Source organism: Amphiura filiformis, chromosome 9 (genome assembly GCF_039555335.1).
Source record: "Amphiura filiformis chromosome 9, Afil_fr2py, whole genome shotgun sequence".
Taxonomy (NCBI): domain Eukaryota; kingdom Metazoa; phylum Echinodermata; class Ophiuroidea; order Amphilepidida; family Amphiuridae; genus Amphiura; species Amphiura filiformis.
This window is the reverse complement of record NC_092636.1, coordinates 33,794,681-33,815,316: the sequence shown is the minus strand read 5'-3', so window position 1 is coordinate 33,815,316 and position 20,636 is coordinate 33,794,681. Positions and strand designations below refer to the sequence as shown.

The 20,636-nt window shown below is 36.5% G+C and overlaps 1 long non-coding RNA gene across 1 annotated transcript in view; it reads right to left on the bottom strand.

Annotated features, from left to right (window-relative positions):
* The window catches only part of LOC140160903 (uncharacterized), a 16,408-nt gene extending 11,378 nt beyond the window's left edge, over positions 1-5,030 (bottom strand). The window contains exon 1 of the long non-coding RNA XR_011860026.1: positions 4,914-5,030. This is a non-coding gene — a long non-coding RNA (uncharacterized lncRNA). The remainder of the gene's footprint in view (positions 1-4,913) is intronic.
* Between the last annotated feature and the right edge of the window lie 15,606 nt (positions 5,031-20,636).

Genomic DNA, 20,636 nt, shown 5'->3' with positions numbered 1-20,636 from the left:
CCAACGAAAAGTGTACACGGCGAGTGTTCAGGGCCATAAGTATTAATCAATTGGCATTTCGTTTTTGTATTGTGTTTATTCGCCTTGATCATACGCTTCGCGCCATAATATAATAAGACCCCCTTCTGTGAAAAACTTAGAGACAGAGACCCCAAAAACATGCTATTTTAACCCATTTTTTCAAAATATTTTTTTCAAATTATTTTTAAAAACATCTAAATCAGTTATGAAAATAAGTCATTGGATTGAATCTAAATTGATTTCCTGAAAGATGTGTATTCAAAGATTGCCTGTTCAATTTTTCACATATTTGTACATAATTATGAATTTTTTGTGATAATTTTTTGAGTGGTATTTTTTACATTACCTACGAATACAATTTTTCATAGCACTATAGATATATCTTTAAAAATGGAAATCACTAATAAATGCGCAATTGATACAAGCTTTGATATGTCCAATACTGAAATGCATTGCATTCGGACATCTTTATTATTGTGTTTAGCTGCCAGAAATTCTAAATGGCACAAAGGTATAGGTTTGGTAAAAAATATGCATTACCTCCGAATACATGTTAAAAGCTGTGTCATTTCCACAAACTGAGAGAATAGTTAACAATAGTTAAGCAATAGGTGCAGGGTAATACACTCTTTATTTCTACCAAGTTTCAATAGCCTGCGTTTCAATATTTTGAGATGTCAACAATAAAAGCAAGTATTCGTAGGTAAATTTCGGTAACCGAATGTTACCTACGAATACAATTTGACATCATGATGTGATGTGATGGCCGGCTGTGCAGCACGTACCGGGATTTTATCTCCGTCAATAATTTCCGAGAAAACATGGATTCATCAGTTTTCTCAGGTTTTGACAGGATAAACCAAGTACTGAAGGCGCTGAATATCTCAAATGTGGAACCGGTGTGGTCATTAAAGCAGACCAAGAGTACAATTTTCTTGGATATTGTGTGGAAAACACCAGTAGTGAAACCGGATTTGAATGTTCGCGCTACCACAGTCACGTGTGATGACCCGCGGCAAACCCAACAACGGACAACAGGAGCGGAAAATGCCACGCCTGTCCCATTGAACGCTGCCACTGGGAATATTAAGCTAAAGAAGAAGAAATCACCGTCTACAAAGAAAAGAGATCGGAAGAGGTTCGAACTGTGGAAAGCTAGGAAACTTAACTTACAGGAAAAAAGTCAAAGTCCTCTTTCCTCATCGCACGTACCGGCTCAATCTTTTGATGGCGAGGAGATAAACTTGAAAACCCCGCTGGTGAAACCTCCCGGGGTTTCCCCAAACTCGACCAGACAGGAAAGCCCGTCAGGCGAGATTGACTCTGAGATAACACCTGATAGGCCTGATCCCCCACCGGAATTCAAGTTTGGTAAGCCGATACCCCTTGAAGCATTTACTTCTCAGACTTCTACTCTGGACCCTGAACTTTGTCGCGCTGCCCGTGAACTTGGCGACTGTCTGCAAAGGCAGTACTTGAAACTCACTGCCCCACCGCCTGAAAAATTCTGCTTTAATTTGGATTGCCTGGCCTCAGACTCACAGAGTGGTGGACGCTTGAAGAGGTGTACCAGGTGTTCCATCGCTTGGTACTGTAACCACGAATGTCGGGCTAAGCATTGGTCAATTCACCGCACTGCCTGCAAACCACCTGAAAAGTTCTCGGAAAACTCTGCAACTGGCGAGCCTATGCCAACCCCTCCGGGAGCTAAGCCTGTTAGTATACCGGACTCAAATCTCCAAGAAACTTCAGCTGCCAGCCCCTCCAAGAAACTTCAGCTGCCAGCCCCTCCTGGAACTGATATCCCGACTCCGAGTGCAGTGTACCCTGTTTCACCCTGGAAAGTGATTGTACGCGACTCCAGTTATCCTCTAGATAACTCTTGTGAGCGTGCGGTTTATGATACCAAGTTTGATCCTGAAGCGGAATACTGCCCCACCTGCCTGGAATTTGGTAAATATCTAGTTAGATTGAAGGTGATACCCGATGATATGAGAGCGTGCCCCCACTGTATGAACGAATATATTGAAACACTTCCTGACTCATATTTGGATACCGATACCGATAGTGAAGCCGATACTGTGTCAGATCTGGAATACGATTAGTTATTTTTGCTCCGCCGTTTCTGCACCTGTGCTGCCGCCATTAACTTTGACTATAGATATATCTATGACTATATTTTTGATGTACTATTCATCTTGTAACTTTGTGTGACTATTTATGTGCGAGTGTTAACTTTATGTTGTCGGGAGAGTGTTTTTGTGAACTCCCACCAACTTTACCTACTCTTCAAGGAAGAGGTGCTCCTACACAAAAGGAGGAATTTCCAATTCAAAACAAAACAAAACAAAACATGGCAGTATTGTGAAACACCGCTATTCATGCCAATGCCCATATTTGTACATAACGAAGGCCTGTATGTTTGCTATCAAATCATATGCCAATGAAAGTTACGAATTCACATATACATGCCCACCATGCAAAACTGAATACGGCTTAATTGTTGAAAAATATGTACTGAAATGGACGACGGTCTGCTCATTTGAAAGAAAAATCAGATTCGAAGAAGATTAGAAGGGGATAAATACTTGGATTTGTCAACTGTCATGTGTGCTTCATTTTAAACGTTTACCGCCCTTCTGGTTTCTGAGTAATTTGTGTCCAAATTGGTTTATTCGAAGGTAACTTTTGACGTTTTCGCTAAGTTTACCTACGAATACCATGAACAAAAACGACTTTTCTCATTGTCTCATGATCTAGACAACACAGTGGTGGACCCTAGTATAAAGCTAATTATAGTTGCCCTCAAACGAAAGGCCACAAGACGTAACTGACTACAAGATGGACTTCACAAGTCTGCAATAACGGTTTTAAGCGATTTGTGTGCAATTAAGCAAATTAAAGTCACTTTAGTACCTTTGTTTCTTACTTCAATCCTCTTTCAACCACTGTGAACCGATATTAAATATATACTGCGCCAATAAAGTATCCTTACAGTTGGAAAAATAATCACAATTTTAAAACTTAACAATATTGGGGTAAATTTGTTTTTTTAATAGATGCACGATCTAATCCTGCACATTATGACACCACATTGAATCCAATGTGACCTCAAGAAGTAAAGTTACAAGCATTTGAATAGAAAACTGGCCTATACAAGGCGCAAAAAGATTCCAACAAGCGAAACAAAGAGACAACACAGTTTCTTCAATGAAGCGTTATTGAAAGCAGTTTTTATTTCAGTTTTTTCTTCTCTGTACTTTTCAAAGCTTTCATTTTATTTGTCAGTTCTTTTGTTTCAATTTTCTTTTGTTCCTTTTGTTTTAAATTAAAGCCAAACGCATAAATTAGCCATTTACCACTCTCAAACCAGATGACTAGTCTGTGGAGTTTTGAATAGGCTAGTTTGTCACTTTTAAAACTGGACCTTCGTCTAATCAAATGCTTGTAACTTTGCTTTTCTTGAAGTCACATTGGATTCAATGTGGTGTCATAATGTGCAGGATTAGCTAGTGCATCTATTAAAAAAAAACAAATTTACCCCAATATTGTTCAGTTCGGAAATTGAGATTATTTTTCCAAGTGTAAGGATACTTTATTGGCGCAGTATACATGATAGGGTCTCAAGTATCAATAAACGCACATAAAGAAAATAATACATTCAAAGTGCTTTATAAAATGAAGATTTGATTGCGATATCCACCAAAAGTTTAATTCTTACCTACAAAATACTGAAATGTTACTTACGAATACAGCATAATACATGACATGTGTAATGAAGTGTCCCTACCAATGGAAATTAATTTTCAACAACTTTAAGCGGTACCCCCGGACAATATTATTACCCATATACGGATTCATTCAACAATTATTTATTATGTAAATTTGCTGTTTAACTACTTGTATATCAAAATGAAGTGTTCAAAATCTTGCTAAAAGCATCAAAAATGTTGATCTAAGGTAAAAGCACTTATTCATTTGGACGTACCATCTGAAAGAGATCTAAAAACTACCATTTTATTCATTCATTATCATAATAGCAAAATTTGAAACTCAATATCGAAATTGTTAAATCGCTCATGTTACCTACGAATATCCGGGTTTCTTCACCTATCATTTTATAAAGCATTAGGTGTATGCGTATAATTCCTAATATTCCTGAAAACAGATATCCCACTCGTTCTTATACAATATGTCAATTTATTCATACTCATTTGATAAATAAAATACAGAAACTGAACTTCATTTTCAAAAATAAACTAGCATAAATTGACTAAGATCATATTGATCGCGTTATAAAAATAAAAACATATTTTCTGGTTGAGCTAGCATTTTCCTGATACCCCGTGGTCTACATTACACGAAAAAAGTGTTAATGGGAATATTCTATTTGTTTTAGGTTGAGTAGTATTGCGATAGTGAAAGCATCCTAGTGGTATTCGTAGGTAACATTGAGTTTTGATGTCACATTTACTATCACACGTCCTGGATTTATTTTTCAAGATTAGTGATGGCACTTTTGGTTTCTATAAGGCCAATATGCCATCAATCAATCAATGGGCAAAAGGAAAAAATTGTGGAGATATTTTTATTTTGGACTTTTATTTTTGGCCCGTGGACACTTTTGGTTGGATTCAACCATATGTGTATGTGTGACAGTGTCCAAATTGATTTAACCAACATGATCTCTCGAGGATAAGTTCAAAATAAAACGAACCATTTTGTCTTGACGTGAACTGATCATACACAAGTTCAAAATTAAGTTACACTAGACCAAAGCTGTAAGTGTCCAAACAATTACCAATTTCCGAATATAGATAAATGCAGCGAAGTCAACAATTATACAATAACACTTTTTTTTATGTTACCCTATTATTTGATCATAAGCTTACCGTTTTATAAAAGTAGTTTTTATCCTGGCTAATCTTGTATCATCACCTGTCTCTCCGACACGTCCTGTTGTATGTACGCAATCAGATGGCCTTTAAAAATTCGCGCGAATTTTTAAAGTCCATTCAGTTGATTCAGCTGGTTCTGACGTCTTGTTGGATATTCCATTCAGTCACAGAGGGGATTCAATTTCACAGCTAGATCCGATGACGAACTGCGCATGCCAACATTTGGCGTAAACACATGCAACGCCACCACTAAATTTACACAAATTATTGATGTCTCTGATTATTTTTCATGTACACCTACCTCTTTAAAAATGACTCCAACCGGTTGAGCTGAGAAAAATATTATTACGCCAAGACTGTTCGGTCCCTCACGTGATATAAGTCACACTATGCTTAAAGGGCTTTATGTATCAATCCGCAAAAGAAACAACATAATAGTTTTTTTTCCCTTCTATATAGCCTACATATCGCAGACACAAAGATGTGTGATGTACGGTGATGTGACCGTGCATATTTAAAAAAAAGTAAGATAAATACCGCATAGTAAGATCAAACCATGGGTTGAATGAATTATTGGATTGATGATCAATAACACAATACCTGATACAGTAGCATGGCAGATCATTAAATACACTGAAATCGTCTGCGATTATTACTAGCTTCCCCCAGTGGCTCAGTGTTAGTTCAATCGCTTCTCACCCGAAGGTCACAAGTTCGAATCCATGTAATGCTGTAATTTTTTTCTTTCTTTTTCCTCCTTTATTTCTTTTTCTTAGCTCCGTTACTTCAATTGAGGTAGACCGCATTCTTTTAAATTATAAAACAAAACAAGTGTGCACGGGTTTAATTCTTTTGTTTGTTTTCTAATCAAGAGATGTTGCGTTTCCTTTTATTTTCTTCTATGGAGTAAATGTAAGATATTAGTTGGTCATGCTGGTGAAAACAATAATTCACACATTTCCAATTTACCTTTTTGACAGTTACAGTGATGAATAGTGAACTTAAACAGGGCCAAAAATATGGTTTTAAGATTTTAAAGTGACCAGTGACTACTAATCTAAAACCCTAACCATACGTATACCCCATTTTAACCCCAAATCAAAATTCTTAATTATAGGCCTATACCTAAAGACTTCTCCAAACGTACCCCTTGAATCGGCTGCCGAATTTGACACCTTACTTACTACCCCAGGCTGCTTGGTTATTGGATAGCAATGTTAACGCTTGCTCTACAGAGTCTTAATGACTGAAATTCTATCGTGATCGCCCGGTAATGAAAGGAGGAGGCCTTTTTTATTTTGTTGTTCTGAGAGGTAAGCCCCTCTATCACTACCCCCTTTGGCCTGCCAGTCCGACCCCCATATAAGACACCATCTGCTGGGGGAGGCAAATCAAAAGTTCAAGTGCTCAAGGCTCAAACGAAAGTCTATTCCTAGTTCCTGATCCTTGCGTTGTCAGAAAAAAGTCCCGATTAGGCTACGTTTGTTGAAACTAGTCAAAACATCGGTCAAAGTTGTCCTTTCGGGTTGGAGGGAGGGAGAGGGTCAGCTTCCTAACGAACGGAATTTCTATTTCGTTATAGGACGTCATCGATCTTTTGGGTTGTTCCCTTAGACATTCCTAAATAAGATTATGATCTTTTACATCTCATATTAGTCAATGGTAATCATTTTGATGCTTTGATGTCTGCAATTAACTTTTTCGAAAATACAAATGCTATTATTTTGTTTGTCAAGGTAGGGCTGCGGTTATTATAAAAAACAAACAAAAACAAAACAATCTGATCATGCGTTTGCAATCAACGACTGTTAATCATTCAATAAAAGTGTTTAGACCCGATATTTAAAATCTATTTTACCAAATGATTGACAGGTATTATTAATATGGCGAACTATGAAGTCAATTTATAATATTTATAAAGTTTATTCGCACCCAGGATAAACTAAATGTTGTTGCATTTTATAAACCTCTATTTATCAGCAATGGCACACTCTGCAAACAAAATAACGGGGACATCTGGAATATATCGATTTATTTGCAATTTGATAGAATATGAGTATATAACATAGGACCTACAATGTAGTCCTTGTCATTTCTTTGCTTGGACCATATGTAGACCAACCAAAAATTAGTTAAATTAGGGTAAATTGGGGTAAATGGAACGGTGGGGTAAATGGAACGCTGAGAATACAATTCCCTCAATCAAGAAAAAAATTGGGCAACATCATACCGACTGTTCCATTTACCCCAACGCCATACGTTCTGCTTTCGTTTCATACCCCAAGCGTGGGTTTACTCGGTATTTGAGTGGAAGAAAATCTCAAATGTTGTCACTGACCTTGAAGTGGTGCTACGGTTCAGTGAACATTACTAATTTAAGGGTATTGATTCCTAAATATTTGAATGTTGTGCTGAGAGTTGTCTTACAATATTGGCAATATGTTTGTTTTCTACAATAACATAAATGGTTTAAACAATAAAATAGCAGATTTTAATGATGAAATTATGCAAATTAATATGCTAATTAGCTAATTAATTAGTTTGGTGTTCCATTTACCCCACAACAGATCCACTTGGGGTAAATGGAACACGGTTGACTGACTTCAATTATATATAACATGTTAATATTTTTTTACTAATTGGTTTAATTATTATGAAATTAATTACTACAAATAATTAATTCATGGTAGATTAGGCCTCCTATTGATTTTTTAAAAATCTGAAAATCATTTTTTTCTGTTATGTACCGAGAAAAAGTGTTTTTTTACGTGGTATTTGACCATGTTTATAAAAAAACATGAAAACAAAATTATTTTTGTTAACCTTTTGTTTAGTCACAAAATATATGTTAAATAAAATATTCTGATGTCTTTTCAATGTAAATAATAGCTATGAATTTAGGCTCCTTGCAAGTAATGCCCCTTGTTCCAATTACCCAACCCACTGTTCCATTTACCCCAATTTGTTGGGGTAACTGGAACACCATGACCATGCATGTATTTGTACCGATACAAGAAGCAAAGCCATAAAATGGGAGTTTATCTGTTAAAACAAGTTGTAAAAACATATTATCTACTTATTGAAACAAACAAAAATCATATATGGATACCCTCCTGACCACAGAAAGTGATTTATTGCTTAAGCGTTCCATTTACCCCAATTTACCCTATACCTACAAGTTTTGGGAAACATTGTGAGAATTTCTTCGAAACAAAGCTATTAATATACATGTAGCAATAACAATCCGACTTAAACCCGTATGATTAAAAGCCTTGAGTCATCTTTAGAAGCCGCAGAGCAGCATGATTGGAAGGTAAGTGTTCATCGTTTAATTTTAATCATAATATGAAATCATTTTAGTAACAACGGCCAAGGGTACTTTTCTGCCAATGTCATTGGCGATGGACACGGGGGACACGTTTGTCTCGGTCCCAGCCGGTTTGTGTTCCTCCGTCACGCGTCACTAAACAAACCAGTGACGAAGGAGCACAAATCGGCTGGGACCGAGACTAGGGACACGTCCCCTCCTAAATTTTTCACGAGGTGACCGTCGCGTTGCCTATCCCCTAAAAATTATACAGAAAAAATAAAGCAATTCTGTGGCTATAATAGTCTGAAATTAATATTTTTCTGGTCATTTTAAAATATTTCCACACAAAAATCATGTTAAACGACAAAAAATAACTGCTACTGATGCTGGGCTGCCAGCAATTATCTGTTTTTTAACTGAATTTTCCTGTTTAAATTTTGCAAAATTGTCACGTTTTTTTTTTGTACAGAATTTTCCTGCTTTTTACATAATGTCAGTTTATTTACAGAATAATTATTTCTGTTTATTTACAGCATTCTTGCTGTTATAAACTGGAGAAACAAAGAACAGAGAAACGGACCATCCTTAAAAACAACAATAGGCTAAACAAGGGCTAAAATGTATTTTTTTTACGGAATATTTGTTCAAGCTTTTTTTAAAATATTCATTGATGTATATCCCTTTTCCACATAAAATTTTCTTCGGGTGATGAATAGCAAAACGATTATTTCATGTAAGAGCAAACAAATGCTGTAATCAATAGATGGCGAAATCTATCTTCAGTAGGTAAAACAATTTCAGAAGATACTATGGTAAACTTTATTTTTGGTATGACAAATTCTATCGTCCGTAGAAACATGATTTCTGCTCGTGAATAGGAAACATAATGCTCTCAGTACATATACCGGTATGCATGTTTTCTTGAGTAGATAACAAAACGAATCTTCAGTGGATTGCATGTTATCTTGAGTATATAACAAAATGGATCTTCAGTGGATATAATAGATTTTAAACGATATTTTCAGTAGATGGTATAGGTCGATCGCTATCTCCAGTAGATTGCAAATGCTATTTTCAATTCAATACATGTATAACTAAAAGGCTATCTTCAGAGGATCGCAATGTTATTTCCAACACATTTATTCAGTGGCATAAATGCTATCTTCAGTAGATAGCAAATGTCATCTTCAGTAGAAAACACACGTTATCTTCAGTATAGCAAATGCTATCTTCAGTAGATAGCAAAAGATCTCTTCAGAAGATAGCAAACACTATCTCCAGTATAAAAAAGGTAAAGGTAAAGGAGTCGATCCTGTATAAACAGTGATCGGAGTGCCCATCTCTCTTTCATTGGTGATTGAGCCAGACTCCTCCATGTATAATGTTGCTATAGGGGGATCGCTACACCTCCTCTACAGCGAGTCTGTTACCTTCCCAGCATTTAAGAATGCCGGTACCCATTTAAACACCTGGGTGGAGAGGAGTAATCGAGATAAAGTGCCTTACTCAAGGGCACAACACGATGGCGTCGCCGGGGCTCGAACCCGCAACCTTTCGATTATGAGTCAGTGCCCGTTCGATTATGAGTCAGTGCCCGTCAGTGCCCGTTCCGCTAGGCCACCGTGCTCCCTGATCTCCAGTATATAACAAATGAAGTCTTCATTAATAGATGATTGTTCTATTTTCAATGTAGAAAGTCTATATCTTTAGAAGATAGTTAGCATTCATGAAAAATTATAATTTTTAATTCTCTAATGTTACATTTTTCGATTTGCCATAATCACCGTGATAGAATAGTCACTGAAAATGGTTCTTGCAGAATTCATTTAACCCATAGCATTTTCTTCACCGCTCTGCCGTTTAGACAATTTTAGTCCCGATAGAATTGTCCCTGCGTATTGTGTGTGTCATTGTTATTAAAAATTTAGGAAGAATTCTTCGGCTTCGGGCACTTATATCCTCTTGGAATGGCTATAAAGAACATTAATTTATTATTCTATTACAGTCCACCTAATACCGATGTGAAAAATGTGACGAATGGTGAATACATTCATTTTCATTTTGGTATTTAAAATATCGATGTATAACCCTTGGCGTGGTTTCAGATAACAAAATTAGTCAAATCTTTATCTTGTATATTTTGAAATTGTTATGTTATTTGAAGAGCCAAGGAAAATCTACGTATTACTAAATATAGTATTGTTATTATTAAACTAAGTATATGTACCCGGTTTTATAATAGGCCTTAACAGTTGAGATGGTTTTTTTACAATTCACATATTTTCGTCATCAGTTTTCAACGTACCTTTATGTACTTTCACATAACGCTATAAACTAGAGTTTACTTAAAATAGTATATATTACTTGTCCTCTAAGATTGAGTTATTCAATGTTTTTGATGTACCATATATGATTGATTACAATTAAAATATTAGCTGTATTTCGATTGTACAATGAACCTGGAATTTCCCAAGACAAAAGGGAGAAAGAAAACAAAACCTTGACATGATCAAATATGTCTCGATAACAACAAACGATCATAAAGAGAAAAGCACCTTGCTTGATCAAACATTGCATTTATTATAGTGTAATCAGCCTGAAATTCGACAAGAGATTTAGTGTTAGTCGACAGTGCGCCACCTTGATTCAATTACAGAAGTTTAAAAAAGAAATGGGAGGTTCAAAGGGCCAGACTCCGTAACAAAGCTATCTCGACATTACTCAAATACGTCCCCGGGACATGGTGTTGTGTGACGAACGAACGTAGTGACGAAATACGCATAGACAATTGTGAATACCATCATTTTTAGAGTCATCAGGTAATGTCAAATGCATGTTTTATTGGTCATTAACTAAACACGGGACTAAACACGTATTGTACTACCAATGTTTTGCAGAACAAGGTGCTCTTGTCTGAATTTTAACAGCATCTTAAAGTGAACGCAATAACGTCACTGATCCCAGCGTCAGATTTTCTTTGAATTTGAATTTGTTGTCCGGGATCTGATTCGTAATGATGGTATACAGTTAGTGGTTTCGATGCCATTGAGCATGTTGAGTTCGAGATGGAGAGGAGTGGCCGAACACTGGCTGGTATCAGATTGGAGTTGGTAGCATCTTGGTGTCTTGGATGAAATTATTAGGGACGCTTGAAATCCGGACTTACGTGTAAAGCTAAGGTAAGCAGCAGGTCGTGGAAAACAATGCGGCACACTGAATAGTAATGCTATAAACTCCTCTGCGAAATGAAATATTCTTTCAAAATATTTTGCATGGAATATGTTTGACGAGTATTCACTTATAAATTGTTAAATAACATCTTTATTAACATAACGTTGAATCCATGATACAAATTATGACTATTGTTTAAGATAACATATTTACATTTCACACGCTTATGTTTTAATACAAATTGACTAGTTGATTTTTCTAGCAATGTTCCAATTATTATATAAAAATAAATTCTTGAGCAATATTACTTAACGTATTAAAATCAACATATTGGAATCATTCACTCATTATAAATCTATTGTTTCTGCTTTACGGAAATAATAATCTCCCGAATAACCTATAATAACTGATAAGCATGTTATAATTATAAATTTGCCAATGACCGATGCACTATATTTGAACTCGGCTTTTTGAAGTGAGTTACTTAGTGGCACAACACGTTAATTCATGTATGATTCACGCCCAAAACCATTGTCACACTCAGGAACGAGTTCATACAGAAATACTCTCCTATAGACATCTGCTGGTTGCTCCATAGAGATACCATTACCGATGATATCCCATTTTCACGATTAACATGATACGACGTGGGCAAACAATTGAACCTCTTTTGTGCAAAATGTCATCCGTGAATCATTTGAACCATTTAACAATGATTTTAAAACAAATTTGTTTATTTTAAACACTTTGAAAATATGAAATACCGCATTAGTATGTCCAGGTGCTTGATATTATAATGAACGGGACCAGTATATCAAAATTTGTATCAAAGATGGCCAATTGTCCATCCCCTGGCCTTAAAACGCATCTTTACCAATTAACTCCAAAAATCCGACCCATCTGTAACACCTCAATGCCCAGAGGGTACCTTGCGATGAATATGGTATTCATACACCTCCAAACATTGGTGGTTTTACTTAAGGGTTTACATTATATTGATACTAGAAGATAATTATCGCAATATTTGGGACATTCCCTAAGGGTGACATTGGTTACCGAGGCTTAATCACCATTCCACTTGTTAAATTCTGCATAATTGGTCAAAATCGAAGCAACACCAACATTTGCAAAGCAAAATACGATATTAGCATTTTCTACCAGTCACAACCCATCACCACCACCACATATCAATGAAGAAACATGGTATAAAAGAAGATATTAGTTTTAATTAATAAAATAAGTACAACTCATCTTTCTGCTTGAAAAAAAATTAAAATTATCATCTAGTTTTTCATTTTGGACATCTCTGGGTAAATTTTTGAGATGACATAGTGAATCATACATATGGGTGACTGGATTCGCAAATGACACCTAAGACGATATAGCTGGCTCAATTATGCGAGATAACGGAGCACTTTATGGGCGAGTTCGCGCTCAGCGTAGAAAGTGGGTCACGGTTTGAGGCGAGAAATTAAAACAAAAGATTTTAGTTATGGTGTCGTGGGTGACAGAAGCTTATGGATATGATGCGTAGTGAATATTAATTTCTGCAATATTGTTGCTCAATAAAATTTGAAAATTGCAGAATTGACTTGTTGGCATATTGGCGGCAAAATGATTGTGCGGTGAAGTTTTCAAATGTTGCTAAGCACAACAGCTATTGTAAACAATTGTAATTATTGCTATGCAAATGTTGATATGTTAATAACTGGTGATTTCTCGACGAAGAATGCTAATGATGATAGAACATCGTTAAACTGTATGTTGTAATGTGCAATAATGACGAACTGTTGAAATTAATAGGGAAGTTGAGGTCAGAAGATGAAATGGGTAAATAACAATTATCATTAAATGACAAAGTCCTTGATTTTCAAATTAGTTCTGTACTCTATCAGTCAAGTTATTGGCGTTACTTTTGATATTCAGTGAAGTACATGTATTATTAAGTGTCTTTTTCCAAGAAATTCTATACTATAGCTTGAATTCGAACATCTTCGGTATTTTATCTTCTTCCTGAGTTCTTCCCGTCTCCGTCTTCCTCTCACTTCCTCTTCTTCCTCCACCTTCTCAATATTCTCATCTTCTACCAACCACCTCCACCTTTTGCTCATATCCTATATCCTCCCATCTCTATGACCATTGGGCTATTCCCGTTGAAATCCATACACCCCCTACGGAAGACATGACCTTAATCTTCCACCCAGGGAGTGTGAATGTTAAATGGGGTTGTCTGAATGGGTAGCTCCATTTGAAATCTACACCCCCTGTGTGGGAGCGGGTGTGGGAGACGGTCATTTCTTCCATAGGGGTGTATGGATTTCAACTGGATCAGCCCATTTTCCTTATCAACCAGTTTGAATTATAATTCACGTCTATGCCACACTTATTCATGTCCTTTGTGTCAATCATAATATAATCTTCGATCTGAATACTATTTACTGTAATTTGCTTGTCATTTATCGAATTTACACAAGCAGCCTAAATCTACAACACGTTTTGCTATTATCTTCACCTTCTTTATCAGCGGTAGGAATATGCAAATATTTCAGTAGTTTTAGTTTCAAAAACGCTTCAGTATAGCATATTTGAAGCCTGTCGAAATTAACGATTTCACTACACATCACAATAATTGATGGATATTTCAGAATCAGAACGTAAATTCAAAATGATGTAAAATTGCAAACATTTTTATGAGAGTAAAATGCAAGTGTCGAATATATTATTTATTCGCTAGCTTGGTACAAAAATAACGTCGGCATCCGGTCGAAAGTCGCAATAATCATGATAATTGTGTTATCTTAACTATTAATTTGACTAAGGTACGTGCATGAAGGTCCAAAGAGCAAATGGTGTAGAATAAGTTGGCAGCCGATATATTCCCATAAGACTGTGTTTATAAGACACTGTATTCTAGTCACAGGATTCTGCCCTGATGAAACTCTATACTTAACGACAATAATTTTGATTTGTTCATATATTGTGTTTGAAATGGGGCTACTGTGTTTGTTCGTATGTTTGATAGCAAACCATATATTGCACCATAGAGTTGGCACGCTGTATAATATAAGGAAACACTGTTTACTTTTCTTGTTTAATTGTGAAAAATTGTTCTTAAACGTGATTGACGTGACAGTTTGCACCTTAAATGATTCAATAGTATACTGGCTAAATATTGGCATGATCTTATTTCTAAATGAAGACCTGAGCGCAAGAAGACCGTAAGTAGTCAACTTAGCCCATCAACATGTATACACTAAAGTTACGTATAGTTTCTTAGGGTTTTATAATGTTTAATACATGTGCCAGGGTGAAAACATCATGAAAGGTTGTGAAAGATTTGTTTTGACCCCTGAACATGTATAAAACATTACCAAACTATATACGAAACTATACGCAACTTGAGTTTATACATGTTGAGGGGCCAAGTGGGCTTACGGTCTTCTTGCGCTCAGGTCTTCAAATATCATTGACAGATATAGGACAATCTTGCATAATCAAAATAATGTTGCACCAGAGAACATTAGATATGTCAGTGAGGGTGTCACATTTGGCTCTGCACGTTTACAAAACTGAATTTAACTGCGTGTCTAACAATGTTCACCCAATATTTTGTTCTTTTTCTTCAAATAGTTGTGTTTAAATTCGTGCATCTACAGAGTCCCTTTGACAACCGTTTTAAATTTTTGAAGATCTTAATTTTCTGTATGTATTGTGTGTGTTTTAAACAGGGAATTGGCATGAATTGCATTGTACTCGCGTTCATCTAGACGGCCTTGTAATTCAGTGGGGAAACTAACGTTGTTGTTTTATTAATCAATATTTTAAGAAAAATTAGGTGACAATATCGGGATTTCTCCAACATTTTTGTATTACCTACCATACTGTGAATCTGAGGGGAAATTATGTTTGCGTCAGGCTTGGCACAGGAGCTTATAGACCTATTCTGTTTTTCAATTTATAGTCCCTTATAATAAATGTAACTTTAACATACCTGGGAAAAATAAAAATACAATTCTAATGTCACACTGTTCACATCTCAAAGCTAGACCCGCAGCTTAAACCCGGTGCCAAAACTATAGGAAAAACTGGCCAATTGCGTCCCGCGGCAAATTAATCCGTACAACTTACAAAACGTTAGATCCCTCAGTAGGCCTACTTAATCGTGTTGACATAAATGTAAAAACGGTGCCAATCTTAGGCAAAATTGGCCAATTACTGCAAAATTACCTTCAGCAAGCACATTTCCGAAATGATTAAGTTCATAGCCGCACAACATTATGTCCAAAGTTGGCAATAGTGCCAAAATTCGGCATTCCGCGCTAAAAGAAATATTTCTATCGCACAAATTAACTGCTGAAGTAATATTCCTTTTTATACTTCTTTTGAATACGTCTAAAACTACATATTATAGGCTCTAAAACAGTGTAAATTTCATAATTTTGCACAAAATGCACAAGTTCGGCACACATGCCCAAATTCGGCGGCGAATGTTTACCACATTGCAAAAATGTTAAAACTCGTCAACACCAAGTTAGCACATTTGAATCGAGAAAATAAGTCTTTCTGTTCCGAACGGTTTTCGTTGTGAAATGTCGTTTGTTCGAACACGCTTTTCCGTGTGTGCGTGGAGAGGGTATAAATCTGAAAGGTTTTTTATTTGTCCGAAAGGTAGTTTGTCCGAAGGGTCGTTTGTCCGATAATGCCGGTTATTTCTCCGAATGGTTATTATTGCGAAAGATTATTTCCCCGAAAAAAATCGTTACTCCAAAAGGTTTTATTTTTATTTACTTCGGAGGTGTATTAGATAATAGTATACGAGTGGCAGAAACTCTTCTGAATAATATTTTCAGGGAAATTACCGTTCGGAGCAAATATAATTCGGAACAAAACCACTTCGGAACAGACCTGCACCCATTGAGTCGTAGGCCTACATATACATCCGCAACAACACGGCACAGGAGCTCATAATTTCGGATGGAAAGGATGGCCTGATCAAATGAATTAATACGAGAGGGTGAAGCCTATACCTTTAAATACTATTACTGGTATGTTGAAAAGAATAGATGATATGGTTTCACAATAATTGACATTTTCATTTCTTATTTTAATGGTGACTGCAAAACGATCCTTTGTGCCATGATCTATGTAATGGCGCTACATGTATAAACCAGCGCGAATACCCGATTATGTGTCAAAATCACGCAAAATTGTTTGGAATTACACGAACACCGGCACTAACATTGCTCAGTTTCACCAGGTATCGATATAAACACAACAACTTGCCTAGTAAATATAGGTGAAAGGTATACCATTCAGTATAATAGCAATACTCTTTTTAGATATAGTAAGTTTTAACTTACTATTTAAAAAGAGTCTTAAAAGACTATTAAGATCCGGGTTGAGAGGAGCGGAGCAGCAAAATTTGCTGTCCCTCCAAAATCCAACCTGTCTATGGCAAGCGAAAGGTGCAAACAGGGTTTTCGATAATTTTTTTTGCGGAGATCACACACAATCCCGGATACAATCTTGGCTTATCGAATAGAACCAAATAAAACAGGTCGTTCAAGGAAATCTTCAATTGGTGTGTTTTTGTTTTCGATTGAAAACCTAGGTTTTTTGAAAAACCAAAATTTCCTAATTAGGTCTTGGTTCGTGATCGAAAAACCAAGATGTTTACTTATAAATCGAACAACTGGAGTTTCGATCGTAAAATCAGGATTTTCAATCAAAGAAGCGGGCGAAGAACCAGCGTCTTTCGTTGGCAAATCTTGGTTTTTCAATTGAAAAAACAGTATCTTCCAATTCTAAATCTTGTTCTTTTAGATTCAAAATCTCGGTTTTTTAATTATGCGAATTATTGCACATTTCGCTTGCCATACCTGCCTGTCAGCCTAAACTCCGGGCTAAACTTCCTGCCCTGGATGTCTAAATATTACCCTGAATTCACCATGTTCACGTAGAAAGAACACTTGCATGGTTTGGGTGTTACTCACCTCTATTAAAGCTATTGTAGATCCATGGAGAAATTTGATATCATCTTCAACGCTGGTATGTTTGTGTTCTTTGCACGCGATCCAGAGTCGATTTAATAAAATTCAAGTTTAGGGGCAAATAACGCGTTTCACAGGTTTCTATAACACCCTTCGAAAACTGTCAAAAATCAAGGATCAAAAGGTTTTAAAACTGACGTTTATTAACACTCACAATTTTTTTAAACTGTTAAACACGTTTTAGGTTTTCAAGTACAACTTTATAATGTGGAGCATGTATGTGATTTTAAACCTTGTTCTCCGATAAAAGAGTGTTTATATAAACCTCCTTCCAACATGATGAGCTAATTATTCGCCTTTTTACCAAAACAAATTTGGGCTACTTGTACCAGCTTGGAACGAACGCAATCTACAAATTAAACATTTTCAAAAGCTGTTTGTGCGTAGGTTCATCACTATTTTATGCTGATTTCTAACATCAGACCAGGAGGGTGAAAGTGCATATAGGAACAATGCCAAAAACTACGTCACGCCGGTCACGCTATTGTTCGACTTAAGGGGCGCAACACTAAATAAGCGTCCCATAGGATAACGTGTGATTTTGGCCTACTTCGAGCGCCATTCCTGGCGTCCCTGCAATACTTGGCAAAATAAATTTGGTATCAAATTAAAGCTCTGTTTCTGTAGATTCCAAAACTTTTGTCGGCATATATCGATGACCGTTGACTTTTTTCGCTATTTCGCGGTGCAAAAATATGGCCTAAAATATACTAAATTCACCACTCACATTTCAAAATCGGAAGTTGTCTTCATCCGCCACAGAGAATTGCTTTTGAGATAAAATGTCCGGTTTTTTCTGCATGTTATCATTGAAGACACTTGTCGAATTCATATGAGCTGATATTGAGTGATTTAAAGTGAACATGTCGGTAGATATGGTCGCTACAATCTCATACTCACTATGGACTATATTAGCCGAATTTCGTTCTTACATAAAATGCGTAGTGATTTAGTGTTGCGCCCCTTAAACTACATCATTCGCCATTTTGTAAATATTAACGCATGATCGTTGCTTTGAAGTTTCCACCGGATAGTCTGTGGATAGCGCAAGAGCCTGCTTTGACCATGCGCTACAACATGGGTATCATGAAGAAGTTTACGATTGATTCTTAGATGTTTCAAAATTACCGTCATATTGCATAGATTCATCAAAGAATGGTTTGAAGTACTAACCTTATTTAGTAATTTTAAAAATCGGGAGAATTTTACAAAATCAATGTTTTTACCTGTCGGTATTACAACTCGTGAAACACATTAGTGATGTGCCTGGGTGACCTAATCTACTAACCTTTAACGTTTCCTCTATGAACTCTAACCCTCCTGCAATATGGCGCCTATTGTCTAGAGTTAAACTACATCTTTCGGTGTGTTACGTAATACTACGATGCCTATCCCATTATATCGATCCCTGATCAGACTCTGCGAATCCCATATACATTATATTTAAACATATAAATTTTAACATGAATTGATATATCATATAGCACATTTTGAATAAAAAATACGCAAAATTACTACGAGCGTTACATCTTCGGTTTATTGCTTATGGTTTGCAGTAAAAACTTATGGTTACGCCATGGTGGCGCACACCGACACCGCCTGGCTAATAATTATTTGGTGCAGAAGGGACACTAAAATGAATACACGGGATCGATACACGTGAATTGCTATGCACGATTTTGATATCAGACGAAAATCTTCTGATACCGGGTTAGAAAATGATGAATATCTCCCGTCATGATTTTTTTCTCAAGAAACCAGATTTGGTCTCATAAACTTGGAAATACGTGTTGAACAGATATGATAGTCGCTAGAATGCGCTTTGAAAATTGGCCGTGCGCTTTGAACTCAAAATTTGACCATTTTATATTGCGTTGGTCCTGTTATGGACTACAGCGTGCAGCGTGTAGTACAGCTGCACTCACTGTAGGCAGTATAAAAGTCGATGACCATTGACCTCAATGGGGTATACAAGCTTAATCACGCACAACCAAGATCGATTACCCGGCTATTGTGAGTAGCCTTAGTTATGTCCCTCGACTAATTATTAGTTTAAAAGAGCTTTAAAGGTTTGAACCAAATGGCTAATCGTGGCTGTGGATTTAACCTACCATGGCGATTCCTGCCATGAAGATATAGGGTCGATGACACTGTGTGGCGGTTATTCTAAATTAAAGCAGATTAAACAAACTTATTTTGCTACAATCAACATAAACTCGTCAACAAAGGTTTGGGAAGTTTTTTCAAGCATATCATGATATATCTCAAATTATTTGTGCTATGTTGAGATCGTGTTGCATAGACTGTCTCTAAAAATAATGTTAATGTTAAAACCTTGGGTAACCTTATAACGACATTGAAATGTAATATTGATAACAAGAGACTAGAGAAGTTTAGTTGCAAGACCAGGTTGAAAATAAACCGGGCACCCCAGCCCGCCATGGCTTTAAAAAATCAAGGCCACAAGCCCGGCAGAGCTGTAGCCGGAGACTTCCATAGTAAAGGCTAATGGAGTTCAAATCCAAAAGAGCCCCACAGGGCAAGAAAACAACGCGGATCGCGTCTTCCAATGGCATAGAATATGTTCACTTTTAATACAATTGCAAATGAGTCGCTAATGACAACTAATATTTAAACGTTGTTAGCACATCTGACGCTAGTAGTAACAGATAAATGTTTTTAAGCTAAGGTGGTCTGATATGACTCGTGTGTAAATTACAATAAATCTGACACCCCAGCCCGTCAGGAATTGCAAAATATCTAGGGGCTGAGGCCGGAGACTTCCATAGTAAAGACTTACAACTAATAGAGTTCAAATATAGAAGAGCCCCGCAGAGCAAGAAAGCATGGTAAATCGCGTCTTCTAATGGCTAATATTTTCACTTTTAACACAATTGCAAATGAGTCGCCAATGACAGCTAATAACGATATTAGCACATGTGACGCTAGCAGTAACAGTTAATGTTTTTAAGCCCTGACGGTCTGAGGTGACTCCTGTCAAAATTAAAACAACTCTGACACCCCAGTCCGTCAGTAATTGCGCAATATCTAGGGGCTGAGGCCAGAGACTTCTATAGTAAAGACTTACAACTAATGGAGTTCAAATAGGGCCAGAAATAGGGCCAGAAATCAGGGCCAGAAATCATGGCGTCTTCGAATGGCTACTAATTTTACTTTTAGCAAATG